Here is a 7303-nt window from a genome sequence, read left to right on the forward strand (position 1 = left end):
TTCTGCACACGTACTGCAGTAACACCTTCTTCTGTGGGAATGCCTTTCTCCTTTCTGTGCGTGGGGAGGAGGCACATATGGGCAGTGGTTACATTAAGAGTACCCTTCACGCCTCTGCTGACTGCAACCCTGAGATGGGGGGAGTAGCTATCAGATACGGTAATGCTCCAGTCCTGCAAAGGCCTACATTATATATTTAGTATTATAAAAGCTTGTATTTATCCAAGCACATTAAAACAGCGAGCATCACAGCTCAGGCCTGCTTCAGGCATGAGGAGTCCATGGCAGAACTTGGGCCCTGACCCGGCAGGGACTGAGAGGCTGGAATACAAGCAGCTGTTTTCCAGGAGGTCACTAAGCAAACCCCAGCTGCTCCCCAGGACAGCCGCTTTGCTGGCTGCAGCCTACGTCAGGGCAGTTAACAGAGAAGAGCAGACATAGACATCCAGGTAAAGAGATATCAGTTTCGTCAGTCAGAGGGCCGCAGAAAGGCAGATTACCTGCAGCTAGGCAACAGTAACGCAACTGCAAGTAATATCAGGAATATTGTTGCTGTAGAGACAGACAAAGCGACACACACACACTCACAGAGGTGAACGAGCAGCTAGTTTTTTTATTACTAAAAGCATTTTTATATATTTCAGGTGCCAGAGTGTTCCAATATAATTGGTCAAAATGTTGTTTTTAACATTCTCATTGGATAACCTTTATCAGTTTCCTCCCTGCCTGCTTCATCCTGCTATGTAGTCAGCAGCTCCTTGAAAGTTATTTGCTTTAAGCATAGCTTCCTTATCTCAAGGGTACACCAGAATCTTGTCAAGGTCAAACTCTTCTTCAATCAGGTTATCGGCAGACCAGCTGCCTTCCCCGACAGAATATGTCTTGAATCACCTGCTTCGCCAACCATCTTGGCGCATCCCAGGTGAACAGCTACCCACAGCACCCCCACTCCCATACCCAGAAGTCAGCATAGATCTCTTCACGAGTGTACACATGCCGATTTTTTAATTTTCCCTCTTCTATGTTATAGCCTAATGATTAAGACTGGAACTCAAACCCTGCTTCCCCGGAGAGGATTTTATCACATGTTTCACACCTCAGCGCAACCCAGCCACCAAGCCCCGTGATATTGCAGAAAACCAGGGGATGAGGAAGTAGGGAGAAAGCAGGGCACCTCTGTGCTGAAGAGACTTCAACCTGTAGAGCTGAGGAACCAGCAGCTCTCACACAACAGGTATCCTGGCCCTGTTAGTTCAGAGAGAAGTTGGGATCCCAGCTCTGGCTCCAGGGACCATCCCTGCATTTCACACTACACAGACATTACTTAAAACATTTCTGAGCAAACCGTAAGTCAGAAAGTTGGCTCCAGGTAGATTTTAAGCACAAGGGATTGACCAGCAGAACAGTTTAAAGGTGGCTATATCTTTTGCTGAGTCTCCCTTAGTCTCTAAGCATCAGATTGCCTACCCATCAAATATAAATTATTTCTTCATTTGTATCAAATACTAGGGTAACACCACCTGTTCTATGAGTAAACTGTTAAATGTACAGGTGAAACTCAAGATACCTAGATTCTTTGTCAGACTTATAAAATAGACAAAGGATCGTGGTGGTAAAAAAAATAGCTGCTCAGCAGAACCACACAGAAATTAAGTGATGAAAAGGAGTCATGAAATAAATTTGAAAGATGGCACGTGTAGGGTAAGTATTCATATACATAAGTAGCTGGGAAACACAAGAAAGATTTTGACTAATTCCCTATTTGCTTTGCAGCTTCACCGGTACAGGAGAAAACACACTTGTATGGGGTGTACATCTACAACTCAGTGTGTCTCAAGGAGTTTAAGGCATTTAACAGTGCCATTCTCGGCTCTCCAGCACCCCCCTCTGGGCTTCAGCCAGGCAAGCACTGTCCTCCCTTTATTGCTCACCACTGGCTGAATTATTACTGGTTTGCTCCTACTGAGGCCTTGAAGAGTCTTTTTCTAGCAGAAATTCAGAGGCTCCTCCCCTCAGAAATACGTCTTCAGCACAATTATTCTTTTGAACACCGGCTAAGTAATTTTATTTGTTTTGAAGCTAATCATCACTGATTTGCTCACTATTTCTAATGTCAGGTTGTTAATCTTGAGCCTGGGTAGACTATGTGTTAAAACAATTTTGCTTTGATGACTTTTTTACCTTGATGATTAGCATTCAGATCATGAGACGATGTATGGGACATGATCCCATACCACAGCTTGATTCCAAATCGATGAAAGGCTTGACAGTAACTGGGAAGCAATCACCAAGTTACTGTCATGAGTACATCCCATAACAAACCTTGCCAGTGTGAGCTCATGGCACACTGATCAAATGGATGCTCCCTCTCATTTTCCTGGCTTTTTCCCAGGTGGTCTGCAGCTGCACAGAGGGACTTGCCAGCAGATGCTTCAGACAAGTACTCTGGCATGTAAGAGGAACCTGCAAAATCCCTTTCAAAAGAACATCTAAAATTTGTTGCTTCCAAAATATATTATGTCACACATCACTGGATTCACCAGAGGCAGCACCTTATATACCTGCTGATGCCTAACTAGGGTTTATCAACTTTATGGAATTATGTCCGTCGCCCACCACAACAGACTTCAGCCAGCAGCTGGGCTCCTTTCCAATCTCACTTTTCAAATCTAAAGATGCATCAACTTGAGTATGAAAACAGTGACAACTTGATGTATGACCTTTTCTCCATATTTTCTGGGATAGAAAGTAATTTTGAAGCTCAATGACTCCTAAACTTTTCTGTTATCTAAGGGAAGAATCATTGGCATAGAAAATTTATTTCTCCCTCCTCCGCCTTTCCCCTGGAAAAAAAAAAACCCACAACCAACAAACCAACAAACCAAAACAAAACGAAACCCAAACCTTTAAAACTCTGCTTGGAGCTAGTGTCCAAAATCAAACAGTTAGAATATCACCATATTTTAAAGTACCTTCTCAGAAAACTATGCTCAGAGGTATCCGTGTTTTTTAATATCACAGCTAATGCATTGCCACTCTCAGTTCAAATACTCCATAAAGCGCCTTCCCCTGAAGTCAAACTGCCTATTTATTACCTCTTTAGGTACAAGTTAATATTCATTCCACTCTATATTTACATGAACAATTGCACAAGAATTTGAGAGAGCATGCAGACACACCCTATTGCCTTTGGGTATCACAATGTGGTGAAGAAAGTCACGCTTGGCAAAGATTCTCATTACTCAGATATAAAGGCAAATCCTAGATCTGCTGTGCTTTACACACAAAGAGAGAGCCTACAGTCAGATTTTAACTTCCAGCTGGTGTTATAAAAGAGTATCTCAGGCCAGACTTCTCAGTCAAAAGTACAGAAGAGATTACTAATTTACAAGTAACAACTTTATGTATCCCAGAATTTTACTAGTCTCCTTACTTCCTGGCAAAAATCTGTTAGCAGAAGCTGCAGTTAAGTTTCAAATAGATGTAAGCCTTAAATACATGCTTCATTTATATACTTTAGTAGTCGTAAATATTTAATATCACAAGGTTTAAAAACAAGCTAAACAACTGGTAAGAATTGTTTCCTAGGACACTATCCTTGTTGATGGTTTGCTTTTCATTTAGAGATACTATAGACTTGTTAATCCCAGAGGTTACCATTTTTAATTTCTGTTACTCACCACCAGACAGAAAGACAGAGAAGAAAAACAGGTCACAGTAAGAGGCTGTTAGTCACGCAGTCCTCCTGCTTCCTTCCTTCCTGTTGCACAAGCCCGTCAACTCTTCTGCCCTAAGGAGAGAGATCGGTATGAGGGCAACTGTCATCTTTATTACCTGACAAAAGCAGCCTAGGAATAACTACAGTGTTATTGTGACACATATGGGGGTACAGACCGATGCAAAAATATTTTCTGCAGGATATTACTTCTCAATTTATCTTTTTTCTTCCTTTTTCAGTGCAGAACCACAGTAAACACTGGTTAGAACTGCTCTCCCAGCAGCCACGTTCTCTACAGAAAACTAATATCAAATAGGATTTCTCTTATACTAGCGATTTATTAGCACTGGTTTTCCTTGCTGCTTATTATCATTGGTGACAGAGGTTCTTAAAACATTTCCTCTAGGACAGAACTTGCATTAAAGATAAAAACTCGTCCTGGTGAAGGCTTCACTTCTGTTATAAACACAAGCCCTTGCACTGAGCGCTAGAGGGCACAACAGATATCCTTTGGATACACGATATTTTTAAAAAAGATGCTTTTTTTAAAAAATCCAGAGACAGAACAATGTGTACAACAAACTCTGTATTAATCCTAAGAAAAAACATAAGGAAAGCTAAAATAGCTTCTGCACTGTTATATTCTAATTAATTTCTCTTCCAAGATAGATGACCATACCTTGCACCCTAATCCATGTTTCCTAATTTGCATGAAGAAAGTGCACACACACACAAGTATGGTACCAGCATTTCCACATGAATTTATACCACAGATATTAAGGATCGCAAAACTGTGTGATGTATTATCTGATAGAGTGAGGGAAAAAAGAAAGCAAAATGCTAATCTAGTTCAGTTGCTGAAGGAATCAATCAATCTAAGCGCTATATGTCTATTTTACACTGGCATCTATAATGTTTTTCATTGTGTTGATTACTCAGTTCATTGTTGACTTGAGTAATCAACAAACCTGATTAATTCAGAGTAGTTTAGTCCTTGAACTTGGGAGAGTCTTACTATAATACCCAATAACGTATTCTCAGCATGCAGATTTTAAAGGTAGGCCATAAATGAACATAACTTGGAGGCAATAAAATGTGTTGGTTATTTCCTCTCTCTTAGATGTATTTTAAATGCAGGATTTTCTTATCTTTCTCCTATAATAAACTCAAAATTTTTATTTTAATGCTTGCAAGATATTGGAAGAGAATGTAAATAAAAGCACTTAGTTGTTTTTAAGTATTCAGATATTCTTGTTTTGATCCTTATTTCATTTTTTAACACCGACAGCTTTTCCTTTTTCTTACGGGATGCTAGTGTAGAAAGTATTATTCAGACATGTCTGGGGCACAAAGGTCTTTGTTCACAAAGCAGTATGACGTATGAAGTAGCACTGCATATGTCCCTGTATCACTGTGCCAGTATATCACAGCTTTGACCCGGAAAACTCTTTTCATTTCAAAGTGTAATCTTTTGGTGCCATGCCTGCTCATGGCTCTAGCTAGTTCCTTCTCCCTGCAGCCACTTTGTTAACTGCAGTTTTTCAGGCTTCCTCCAGCTTCTACTTGCACGTTGTTTCCTGTATAAATTTTGCTGGCACTGTCACAGCAATAAGCACTAGGCTCTCTCTAAATACTTCCCAGCAGAGGGCTTTCTGGTTTATAGCTTCTGACTCATCCTGAGCTATTCTACCTCAGGTATTTTATAATGCTGTTCTTACAGCACCCAGTGCCAGACAGTAATTAGCCTCAGCATGGTAGTAAAATATGAAAATATCCCTTATTTTCTTGAGAATTCATAAAAAACTCTGAAGAGCTCTGAAAAACTAATGGGTGCTCACAAGCTTGCTAAGAAATTACTGAATGTGGCTGCTGAAATCTTTATAATGAGCCTTGGCCAAAGACAAACATAAAGGGATTTTTTAAAATTTTATAAAATTATTAGAGAACATTCCAACAATATTTGAGAGAAAGGTACTTTAGGACATATTAGGAATTAACACAGGAACTAATCCTGTAAACTTTTACAGCCTTACTCAGAAATGGGGGGAGGTCACCTTTACAGTGAGATCACTGCTGTCAATCTTCTGTGGAGAAATATTTAATGATTTTATGCTCTTCAAATTCATAAACTCAAGGTGGACACTAAAGCTTTCATTTGTCTAAAATCACAAAATCACAACACCTACAGCAATGCAGTATTTTCCAGTTTTAAAATCCTACAATAGTAAAATAAACCATATTTCTCCTTGTACACCTGTGAAATATTTTAACATAGGTGTCTATCTGTCTGATGCATCATGAATGTGTTTTTCTGAAGTCCTTCCTCCACAAATTATACTCCCTTTCTAATACTGTTTTTATATTCAGGTGGACCTTTTCCAATGTTGACAATAATATATATGATACATATTTTGTGCTCCAAAAGAAAATTAGCCATTTACTTTATACATGTTATGCTCACTCTTTACATTAAATCTCCAAAAGAGACCAAGATAATTGTCAGGTAAGGAGCTATGTCAAAACCTGGGTGGGAAACAAGGAGTCTTTCTGATACTCCATGTCAGGATATGACCAAGCATGCATTAGCTCCCACCCAGCCCACAGAAAGCTTTGGACACACGGACTGGACAACAGCCATCATTCGCTCTGACCGGGCTTCTGATAGCAGGAGATAAGGATAGGAAGGGAAACAGGACCCCAGAGGAGGCTTCATGCCGGCAGACACCCAGCCAATGCCCAGGCAGAAACAATTTCCAATGCAGGGTGAATGCTGAGGAAGAAAGCAGGAACAGGGAAAATTTAAAAAACAAAACAAAACAAAAAAACCTCTTGGAAGTACTCTAATACTTTGAATGGAGAAGAGCTGGCAAGAACAGTGAAATTTTTTTTCTTTACTGTTCCTGTGACATATCATATTAAATAGACTGTCAGTTAATATATAGGTACAGTATATAAACTAATAGCATTTTTCCTTTAGTTTCCCATGTCTTACCATAAATAGACTTTATGCATGGGAGGAAGACGAAGGAAAACATATACTTTTGGCTATTTGTATGAGCTATTAAAAACAACTCTAATAAAATAACAGTAAAACTGAAAGTCTTTGGGCTACACCCATGTCAGCTTCTTTCCTAGTTTTTCCTGGTCTTCACAAAAGTGAATTCTATTTACTAGCAGTATACTAATAGCAACAGCCGTTTAAACACAGAGTGTTTCGTCAGAAGGACTCATTATTTCTGTTACCAGAAGACATGGGAAGTAAACTTTAACTCGAATCTGGGTTTCTGGAGTCCCGGCCCAGCTCTTTACCACGCTGCTTCCCATATAACCGGGAGAGTGCAGCCAAGCAGAAACTGGGCTCATGTTTTATACTTAACATACGCTGGTGAGGGACTGCCGCAGCCTCGCTGTCCGGGGCCGTTTCCAGACAGGGCAGTCCCCGGTGCCTGCAGCACGGCGCCTGTCACCTTCTCCCAGGGCAGCCAGCTGAGGGCTGCGTGTCTCCCCGGACCCCGGCACCACGGAGGGCAGCGGGTGAAAAACGCAGACGGTGCGAGGTTTGCACGGAGGTTTTCTGCTCACCCC

Source organism: Athene noctua, chromosome 2 (assembly GCF_965140245.1).
Source record: "Athene noctua chromosome 2, bAthNoc1.hap1.1, whole genome shotgun sequence".
Lineage (NCBI taxonomy): Eukaryota > Metazoa > Chordata > Aves > Strigiformes > Strigidae > Athene > Athene noctua.